We start from the raw sequence: 11,399 nt of genomic DNA, 5'->3' as shown, positions 1-11,399 counted from the left end.
TTCAGCTCTGACATAATTATTGAGACTAATGACTCAGATTTTTTCCCAGGCACTTGGGTTTAACTTGGATGGGCCAAGCTGAGAGGGAGAAAAAGGGCATTGTTGGAGTAGGGGCTGGAGAGAGGGGAGAGGGAAGAGGTTCTCTCCTTGTATTTTGTTTCAGGTTTTGTTTCATTTTGTTTTTTTCTCAATTGAAGGGTCCTGGACTTGAAGTCAAAAGATGGCCCCAGCTCCAACACTTGTTGGTATGACTATAAATATTCTGTTCCTCTGAAACTCATTTTCCTCATTTGTAAAATAAGAACAATTGTTCTGCTATTTAACTTCTCTGAATGATTATGAAAAATTATGATAAATAATAACTTATGTATCACATTTAAGTTTACAAAGTAGTTTATGTACACTTTTTTATGTACATTTTAATGTTACACTCATTTGAACTCTCTACATTAGCCTTTTGAGATAGGTACTTCAGATATTCCTATCCCCATTTTACAAATGAAAAAACTAAGGTTGAGAGTAATTCATGTCATACAACATCAGGCAGGATCTAAATCCAGACCTTGACTCTCACCTAGGCACTCTAGATACTGTGCCACATTGCCTTTCAAGGAAAGAGTATTGTAAACCTTAAAGTCCTATAAAAATCTAAACTAGAATATAAGGATAACGCTATGTTTATTGAGAAATGGGAATGTTCATCTCTCTCTTCACTTAGCAGAAACACCAGAGTAGAAGCATTGTTACTAGGATCCTACTTTGCCTGGAGTTGAAACGACCTTCCCTTTGGAAGGCTAACATCCCTAAAAGCAAAAATAAGGACAATAGCTCACATTTAAAGTATTACTTTAAGTTTACTGGGCATTATATATATTCTGATTTGATTATCTTAAAAACCTGGAAGGGTGGCTGCTATTATTATCTCCATTTTATAGATGAGAAAACTGAGGTTCAAAGAAGTGAAATGAAATGCTTAGGTTTAATATCTGAAGTAGAATTTGAACAAGAATATTCCTCACTATCTTAGCCAATATCAAGAAGTTGCTTCTCTGGGCAGAAGAAAACTCTTCTTTATTGTTAGGTTGTCATGATGAAGCACACAGGAACATTGTACTAGACGAAGATGGTACACTTCTCTCTCCTCTGGGAAAGTAGTGAGAGGGAGCCTTCTTTCATTTGACCTGAGTGCATATCTACTTCTCTTTCTGGGATATTTCAAGGAAGTTCTGCAGAAGCTCAGATACTAAAAAGTCATTTGGACTACTTTGTTTTTTTTTTATTTTTTTTATTTTATTTAATAGCCTTTTATTTACAGGATATATACATGGGTAACTTTACAGCGTCAACAATTGCCAAACCTCTTGTTCCAATTTTTCACCTCTTACCCCCCACCCCCTCCCCCAAATGGCAGGATGACCAGTAGATGTTAAATATATTAAAATATAACTTAGATACACAATAAGTATACATGACCAAAACATTATTTTGCTGTACAAAAAGAATCAGACTCTGAATTATTGTACAATTAGCTTGTGAAGGAAATCAAAAATGCAGGTGTGCATAAATATAGGGATTGGGAATTCAATGTAATGGTTTTTAGTCATCTCCCAGAGTTCTTTTTCTGGGCATAGCTAGTTCAGTTCATTACTGCTCCATTAGAAAATGATTTGGTTGATCTTGTTGCTGAGGATGGCCTGATCCATCAGAACTGGTCATCATCTAGTATTGTTGTTGAAGTATATAATGATCTCCTGGTCCTGCTCATTTCACTCAGCGTCAGTTCTTGTAAGTCTCTCCAGGCCTTTCTGAAATCATCCTGTTGGCATTTGGACTACTTTGTGAAGAGGGCTGGACTAAAATGGTCTTGTCCAACTTGCCTAGATCTTCAGCTGGTTTGGCGACAGGATGCTATTATGGATTTATTTTGTACCCTCTTTCCTTGTTAAGCTTTTGTTTCCTGGGTGGAAAACAAAAACCTTCTCAATGGTGAAAGATGGATTGTGGTATGTGTATGAATGAAAGCCTTGCCAAGGTAGGCAGTCCTGAAATATGACCTACATTTCCCGCCATTTCTTCCAGTTGCTTGCAAATCCTTTCTATGTCTCTGTATCATTTTTAGTACAAAGCAAATGAAAGTTAGAGAAAAGTAGAGAAGAGAGGAGGAGAGAGAAAGAAGAAGAAAAAGAGAGAGAAAGGGAAGAGAAAGACAGTGATAGGGAGAGGAAGAAAGAGGAGAGAAAGAGAGAGGGAAAAGGAGAGGAAGAAGGGAGCAGGAGAGAGAGAGAGATAGGTGGTGGTGGGGAGGCAGAGGGATAAGGTCCAATATTGAAATTCTTTGATTTAAGACATAAGGAGGAATTGGAGAGCATGAATATTTGTGAATATATTTGTATAGTGGTGCCCTCCCTCTAAATTCTATGTAGAGCTTAAAAAGATCATATGTTATATGAGTAAATGAAAGGGTCTTTTTGGGTAAGTGACTTTCTCTCTAGGTCTTAGTTGCTTCCTGTATAAAATGAGGTAAGGTCCTTTCTAGTTCTGATATTCTATGGCCTTATGAATTCTAAATGATTTCATAGTGTGGCTAAGAAATCCCTCTCTTCTTGATTTTACTGGAAGTTCACTTTTCCTTTTAGGTCTTATACCCTCTAAAGTTGGATTCTCTTCATTTTTCTTGGCACCATGATTTTTTTTTAATAGCTTTTTATTTACAAGATATATGCATGGGTAATTTTTCAGCACTTACAATTGTAAAACCTTTTGTTCCAGTTTTTCCCATCTTTCCTCCCACTCCTTCCCCCACATGGCAGGTTGACCAATACCTGTTAAATATAGTTAAAGCATATGTTAAATACAATATATATACACATTTCCATACAATTATTTTGCTGCACAAAAAGAATTGGACTTTGAAATAATGTACAATTAGCTTGTGAAGGAAATCAAAAATTCAGGCAGACAAAAACAGAGGGATTGGGAATTCTATGTAGTGGTTCATACTCATTTTCCAGAGTTCTTTTGCTGAGTGTAGCTGGTTCAATTCATTACTGCTCTATTGGAACTGATTTGGTTCATCTCATTGCTGAAGATGGCCACGTCCATCAGAATTGATCATCATATAGTATTGTTGTTGAAGTGTATAATGATCTCCTGGTCCTGCTCATTTCACTCAGCATCAGTTCATGGAAGTCTCTGCAGGCCTTTCTGAAATCATCTTGCTGGTCATTTCTTACAGAACAATAATATTCCATAACATTCATATACCACAATTTACCCAACCATTCTCCAATTGATGGGCATCCATTCAGTTTCCAGTTTCTGGCCACTACAAAGAGGGCTGCCACAAACATTCTTATACATACTGGTCCCTTTCCCTTCTTTAGTATTTTTTTGGGATATAAGCCCAGTACAAACACTGCTGGATCAAAGGGTATGCACAGTTTGATAACCTTTTGAGCATAGTTCCAAATTGCTCTCCAGAATAGTTGGATGTATTCACAATTCCACCAACAATGTATCAGTGTCCTTGTTTTCCCACATCTCCTCCAACATTCTGTATTATCTTTCCCTGTCATTCTGGCCAATCAGACAGGTGTGTAGTGGTATCTCAGAGTTGTCTTAATTTGCATTTCTCTGTTTAATAATGATTTGGAGCATCTTTTCATATGGCTAGAAATAGTTTCAATTTCTTCGTATGGGAACTGTCTGTTTGTATCCTTTGACCATTTATCAATTGGAGAATGTCTTGATTTCTTATAAATTAGAGTCAATTCTCTATATATTTTGGAAATGAGGCCTTTATCAGAACCTTTGACTGTAAAAATGTTTTCCCAGTTTATTGCTTCCCTTCTAATCTTGTCTGCATTAGTTTTGTTTGTACAAAAACTTTTCAATTTGATATAATCAAAAATTTCTATTTTGTGATCAATAATGATCTCTGCTTCTTCTGTGGTCATAAATTCCTTCCTCCTCCACAAGTCTGAGAGATAAACTATCCTATGGCACCATGATTCTTAATAGGCTGATTTCTTTTCTTTTTTCCTTTTTTTAAAGATTTACAAAGATTGGCTTTAGGGTTTGGGAAATACCACTGTGGGTCTCTGAGCAAAGGACTTCTTTAGCAAGAGGCCAAATCTAGGTTTAGCTATGACTAACTGATAGCCACTCAGTAAGCAGGGAAGGAAAGCAGTTATTTTTGTAATCTGAGCTGCCAGTAGCAGTTTAGACTTGGGTGAGGATATGGAGTTGGTGGATCTGCCTTTTTGAGGACAGGTTAATAGTTCATCTTCCAACCTCTGGGAAGCTGGAACCACCTGAAAAAGTTGTCAAGTTTATTCTTGCATTGATCCCATAAAAAGTTTTTGATCATCATCTTTGTGCATAAAATTTAAATAGGCCTCTGGAGATACTAAATGATCTAGACTAGACTTCATTCTTTTTTCTCTTTTCCTACATCCTAGTTCTTATTCCTTCCCCAGCCCTTGTCTCTCTCTTTTTTTTTTTCTCCTCCCTTTCCTCTGCTTCCCCATTCCACCATTTATAAAGTAGGAGTAAATTAATAAATCCAGATCTCTAAAGCTACTATAATAATAATTCAGTTCCTGTTTTGAACAGTTTGGTTTTAGAATATAAAGTTACTTTCTAAGGATTAACTCACAAATGTTTCCAGCATCCCTGTGCTCCCAAATAGGGACAAGGAAGATCTCTTTTGCAGACAATTTGCAATGTACTCTTTGCCTCTATCCTTCTTAGTCCCCACCCCTCCTCTCCTTCTGCCTCTAACACTACTAGATCTAGGATTAGCTGTAGAGAGTTTTTGTTGTTGTTGTTGTTATTGGAGACTCTTAAAAAATGAATTAAATATCATTTTTCAGTTTTCATATCTCTTGCTTGCTCTCCTTTTCCCTCGTTCATTTAGAAGATAAGAACAAAATTCATTACAAACATATAGTGTCCAGTATTGCTAATGAAAACAACACATCAACTATGTCCCCTCCCCTCAAAGAAAAAGGGAAAAAATAGAAGAAAATATGCTTCATTTTGCACTTTAATATGGTAGATAGCTTGTTTTGTTGGGAGTCCTTTGAAATTGTCCTTGGTGATAGTGTTTATCGGTAACTAAGTCTTTCAAAGTTGATTATCTTTATAATATTGCTATTATCATATATATATATGTTCTCCTAGTTCTGCTCACTTCACTTAATATGAGTTCTAAATCTTTCCAGGTTTTTCTAAAACAAGCCTCTTCATCATTTCTTTTTAGCACAATCAGGTTCCATTACATTCATATGCTATATAAAACTTGCTCAGCCATTCCCTAATTGAAAGAAATTCCCTCAATGGCCAGTTCTTTGGCACCACAAAATGAACTGCTATAAGTATTTTTTCCACATATTTCACATTTGTCCTTTTTCCTTTTCTTTGATTTCTTTGATTATTTTGCCCCAATAACAGTATCACAAGTCAAAGGGTAGTCAGTTTATTAGTTTTTTGGGCATAGTTTCAAATTGATTTCCAGAATGTCTGGGCCATTTCACAATTTATGGAGAATTTTTCCTCTTACTGCATGTATGATCCTGGGCAACCTGTTTCCCTTCTTTGTTTCAATTTTTCTATCTAGATTAGGTGACTTTTCACATCCATTCCATCTGCTTGAGACATGATCTTTATTTATTGCCACATAGAACATGGAGACAAAGACTTCCAAGGGTCATTAGTCTAGAAGACCAGGTTTCCTGGGACCAGCATTCTATCCTCCCTGCTCACCTTGTGGTCTGTACCACAAAGATAACTTTGGTAAACTTCAATCTGAAGGAGACTTGTTAGAAAGCAAATGAGTAGGAAGTCAGGGCTGGGAGTCAGTTTCATTATGAATAAAATTGACTAGTTTGGTAGAAGAGGTTTTCTCCCCTTTCTTCTCCTTCCCTGATATCAAGTCATGCTTCCTGCAGTTCTTTATTAGTCCTATGGCCTATGCCTGCTATGGCCTGAGCAGGAGAAGGTGCTGACTGCTGATTTAACAAGTTTGTTACCACTTTCACTTTTTGAGGTACTTCTGGCCGAAATACAATTTAATAAATGGGAGAATTCTCGTTTCACAACTGATTGTCTCTGGGTGACTGAGTTGGGCCTTTCAGGTAGGAGTTATAAGGAGGGAGATTTAAGCACTGGGTCAGCTCTGGGGAGGAGACCAAGATATTTACCTCTCCAGGAAGGAGTAGGAAGGGTTGATCTTTTGATATGGCATCCTGTGGGTAAGGGAGTTAACATTTGTGAAGGACTTTTCAGTCTTCTCATTTGCCATTTTTCATGAGCTCCTCCTCCCCATCTCTTTAGAAATAGATTTATATAATTATTTTTCTTTTAGGAATTAGGACTTTTTGATGGATCCTTCATAGGCATGGATATCAAGAACTGGAAAAGATCTTATGCCACAGAAGGCCAGAGCATGTGGAAAAGCCTTAAGCATGTGGAAAACATGAAATGAAAGGGACAGTAGAGACCAGATACTCCAGGATCCTCTTTCTTCAGTGGAAGAAAGCAAGGCCCACAGAGGTACGGTTTACACAAGGTCAAAAGGGAAAACGATGAGAGAATTGGAACTAGAACCCAGGCCTTTTGGTGGCCATAACAGGGGACTTCTGCAACAGCAGAAGGTTTTATGTTAAACACTGAGACTTATGTGCTTTGTCCTTAGAGCTTTGTGGTTGAAACCACAGAGGTGTGGTTTCTTTTCCATGTGACCCTTTGAATCAGAATCCTGTTAGGGGCCTTGTGTTTTTGTTGTCTCACTTTTAGGTCCTATACTTAATAGCAATAATAATAACATACTTCCTATTTAGAGTATCATATTTTGTCATCAAGCTTTTCAAAACATTTTCACGTTTATTTTGTTCCACTAAAAACCTTAAGAGCAATGGACCTATTGGAAGGGGCCTGGATTCTGGTTTTGTATATTCTGCAGCTAACTTGCTGTATTACAATAGGCAAATCACTTCCCTTTTTAAAACTTTCAGCTTCCCCATCTGTAAAATGAAGGGTTATATCTTATTTTTATAGGTGATTTAAGTTCCCTTTTACACTCTAACAGTTTACCTCTACAGGTATAATATAAACTCTACTGAGATCCAGAAAGTTTGCCTTTTCAAAATATGAGTTAATTTAGTGAAATACTTGGGACTTGGGAGTGCAGGCATCCTTCTCTTAAGATCCATGACAAAAGCAGGAGGGCCTCGGGCAAGAGAATTTGGCAGGTAAGATTCAGGGGAGGTGTTGGGAGAGAGATGGTCATTCAGAGTCCAGGTGGTGACTATTTCTATTTGGCCAGGTGTATGTGTTAGGGAAGAATTTCAAAGTAGGAAGGAAAAGAGCTGAGCATTTAATAGATTTTTTTTTGTTGGGGTTCTTCGCCCTGGCTTGCGGTGTGACTTTTCCTGGAACCCGTTACTCTCTCTGTGCCTCAGGCTAATGATTTCATATAGCTCCTCTTCTAGGACTCGATGGTCGAGCCAGTGAGGCTTCTTAGGCTGGAAGAATAAGGCTTTATGAACTCTGAAATGTTCTAAAAAGTAGCTAAATACACTCTAGAAAATCTTCTATCCCGCTGTTCCAGGACTGGAAGATTTTTTTCCGCAAGGATTTTCCCATACTGGGGGGTGGGGAAAGTTTCAATGAACTATTTCAAATTTCCCTCTCTCCCTCCCCTCCAGTCTCCGCCCTACGAGTTCTTGGGATGCTGAGTGGTTGGCAGCTGGGGCTCCCCTTTCCCCGGCTAGGGGAGGGGCTAGTCGGGGAAGGGCTTGCAAGGGCCTGGGACTCCGCCCCCTCCCCACCTACTTCAGCTGCCCCCTGCTCGCAGCTTCGGTCTCTGCGCACAGCCCACTGTGCTCGGTACTTCTTTACCGGAGCCCTCTCGTTGGAAGGGAAGAGAGCACTCCAGCACCTGGAGAGTTAACCTGCTGCCAAGTAAATATAGTTTCGAGGTCGTTGTTTTGAGATTCGAGACCCGGGAAAAGTCAAGCCTGAGGATCTTGCAAACTCCACGCGCAACCCAGTGTCCCCCAGTCCGCCGGCCCTGCAAGCAGCACGGAACCGCACCGAAGCCCGCACTGCGTTCCCATTCTCCGACCAGCGGAGCAGGTGAGCACGCCCCCAGCCTCCCCAGATCCCAGCATGGTGGGAGGGTGGGTGGGTGGGGCGGGCTGATGGCATGTGGACTAACCTATCCCTTGGGACCGAAGTGGCGAGGGACTCTCCCACTGTCCCTCCGGGTGGGAGGGAGGTGAGGGGCACCTTTCCTAGGAAAAGAGGGGCATCCGCCCATTCCCCGCCCCCACCCCACTCAGAGGTGCCGGGGTTTCCGCCTAGAGAGTAGAGTGGGCTATTGGTCTCTCGAGTAAGTGAGAGAAGGCAAGAAGAAGCATCCATCCTTGTGAAAGACGAGCAGAGGAAGAAGACGGGAAAGTGAGGTGTGTACGTCCGCTTCCTTCCACCTCCACCGCCAAGAGAAAAGGGGGAAAAGCGGGGGGTTAGCTTTACCAAACCGTGAGAGATAAAAGAGGAAGAAGGGTGCTTTGTCCTGCCATAATCCATGGGCCGTATCCATCCGTGGAGAGAAGAGAGGATAGAGCAAAGGGAATGGAAACTTGGGGAAAATAGGGTTTTTGCCCCCAGGAGCAAAAGGATACCTGTTGCAGAGGGGGCGTCCATTCCCACATCAATAACTCCCCCTTTAGAGTGGGGGAGGGGAGAAATGGGAAAATGGAAACAAAAACCATTTCATTGGGGGAGGTGGTAGGGGGACACTTACGTGTGGGGAGAAGAGGTCCATATTGACTTGGAAGAGAAGGGGGCCATGGGAAATTGAGAGGGAAGAAGAAAAGCATCCTTCTTTTGATGTAGAGGCTGTTGGGTCAAGAAAAGGAAACGGGTTTGGGGGAGGGTGCCCCAGGGAGGATTGTAGGAGGGGAGGAGAAAGGGTCTTTTTGAGGGGCTGGAGAAGAGATAGGGCTTGGATAGTGGGCAAAAGCTGGCAGGACTCAAAACTCAGTAGTGCATTGGTTCCAGTCTCTTGCCTTCCCTAGTCCATTTCACTTTTCTTTACGCACACCTGGGGCCTTAGATGGGGAGGGGAGAAGGTGGGACTCTTAGGGTTTAACTGTTCAGATCCTTGGAGAGGCTCCACTTGTTAATTTTGTAGTTACAAAATGCATTTCCAAACTAAGTCTCCTTATACTTGATGCTTAATGTCCTGCCTATGTGCCGGGGTGGGGAAACAGAGAGTAGGAATTCTTAAAAGGAAAATGTGGAGGGTAGGAAGAAGGGGCTGGCAGTAATAGAATAATAATATTAATGTGGAACTCGATGCTTTCTCGGACATTTTCATATCTGTCCATGAATTTGGCCTGGTAACTGCCTGTAAGTACAAGTATTGTACCCATTTCACAGATGATCAAGGGCTGGGCAGTTAGAACTCTTATTTCTAAAGCACTTTCTAAAATTTGTGGAAGGCTTTCCTTGTACCCCCTTGAATTAAGGCAATAGTACCAGGATCATTTGCAAGAAAATGAGACTTGCTGGAAGTGGAATGAGCTGCTGGACCCCACCTCAGGTGTTTGGCACCAGGGCTACTTTCCACTACATTTCTTCCCTTAGGCAGTAGGGGAAGACAGAATCACTCCTTGTTTGTGCTTGTTGCTTGGGGAAAGTTTTTGAGGAGAGGCTGGAAGAAGTTTGAGAAGTGCCATATTGGATGGGGAATGGAGGCAATTTGGGGGCCTAGTGGGTATACAACCTTGTATAACCTGAGTTGAACCAGCTTACAGTGCCTTGGGGTTATATTTTAGTTTAGAACGATTTGATGGATTTGGAATTAATTTTGTGCAGCTTCTGATCTAGGGTGCCGGAATTCTGCCAGGTTTGGAGGTTAGAGGGATCTTTCTGGAGAAGCCTCTTAGGATCCCCAGCTTTCTGCTTCATCTGAACTCTGTAACCTTGGCTGGATAAAAAGGAATCTAGGTTCCTCACTTAGAGAATTCTAGGAGCCATTACAAATCTGGTGAGGGCAGGGAAGAAGGCCCCCGAATTAGATTTGGAATTAGGATATAGGAGTTCAAATACCCAATCATTCTTGCCTCTTCATCTTTGTAGCTCTAGGTTAATCACTTCTATCTTTGGGCCTGAAGTTTATTCATCTTTCCTCCAATTTTCCATCTCCTGCCCCTTAGTAAGGTGTCCATTTTTTTTTTTCCTTGACAGTTTATCACTATTCTCAGTTTAAAGAAAATCAATACCCTGGTGTCGATTTTTCTGTCCTTCTCTTAATATATAATATGTTGGAATTAGGGGGAGAGGTTCCAATTCCTGAGCAGCTTGTTTGGAGGGGGATCCTGACTTAGTCAGGTGGGAACTGCTTGATTAGGTAGATTATATAGTGAAAAGAGTTGCATTTTGAGTCGAGGACCTGAGTTTCAATACTGGCTGTGCTCCTTTATTAGGGTGACCATGGCAAGTCAATCACTGGAGCTCTGGGCTTCAGTTTGCTTTTGAAAATGAAATGATTGGCCAGAAGATGGCTGTCTACTTCCACTTGTACATCCCAAGATTTTAGATCAAGTGGAATAGGAATTATTCCTGGAGAGGGAATAATCCATTAAGAAAAAATCTGAATTCTCAATTTTATCACCATCCACCATGTTCCAGTTTACAGTTAGGTGAGGAGGGAAGAGGCTCGAACTATCGGGATATGGTGGGTTGGGAGAAGATAAAAAGGGTAGAAGAAGAGACTTTAAGTCTGCAAGCTCAGTTCCTCTTGGGTTGGGAAAATTGAGGGCGTGGGGAATAGGGACTGCACTGCCCTCTACCCCATGACCCACTGAGACCCCTGTCTTTCCCAATTAGCACATCCTGCCCTTGTGCTGGGGAAGGCCAGGAGGGGGTCTAGTTAATGTTCCTTTTGCTTCTAACAATAGAAAATGTCCAGGGAATAGCTTCTAACCAGACATCTTTTTCATTTCCTAGCTCCTCCTCTCTAGAAGTTTGAAAATTTCTTCCTCCTAGTCTCACCTAGGGATTCTTTTGTATCCCACCTCCTCCCCTTTTGCTCCAGGCTTACCTTTATTTTTATTTGAGTTGGCTTTTGTTAATCTCAACCCCTCCCCCCAAGGTTTGGGCTGTGGGCTGAAGGCCAGGTTTGGTGTAGTAGCTGATGTGAAGGTGCTCTGGACCACTTGAGAGGTTCAGGCCTCTCCCCTCCCCCACCTTTATACTATATAGCCTTAGGACTTGGATCTAGAAGGTACCTGACTAGATAGAATTTTAAAAGCTCCGCTAAAAGGATCCCAAAGACCTCTATAGAGTTTTCCTAGTTTTACAAAGTACTAGTCCCAAGGATTGTCATT

General features: G+C 41.1%; 1 protein-coding gene across 3 annotated transcripts in view; it reads left to right on the top strand.

Annotated features, from left to right (window-relative positions):
• Positions 1 to 7,802: 7,802 nt before the first annotated feature.
• The window catches only part of DNMT3B (DNA methyltransferase 3 beta), a 64,990-nt gene continuing 61,393 nt past the window's right edge, over positions 7,803 to 11,399 (top strand). For all 3 annotated transcript variants that reach the window (XM_031954097.1, XM_031954098.1, XM_031954096.1), the window contains exon 1: positions 7,803 to 8,139. The gene's annotated coding sequence lies outside the window, so the exon portion shown is untranslated. The remainder of the gene's footprint in view (positions 8,140 to 11,399) is intronic.

The sequence above is a fragment of the Sarcophilus harrisii genome, chromosome 2, assembly GCF_902635505.1.
Source record: "Sarcophilus harrisii chromosome 2, mSarHar1.11, whole genome shotgun sequence".
Lineage (NCBI taxonomy): Eukaryota > Metazoa > Chordata > Mammalia > Dasyuromorphia > Dasyuridae > Sarcophilus > Sarcophilus harrisii.
Note: the sequence above shows the minus strand (reverse complement) of the source record. Positions and strands in the feature narration are given on the sequence as shown.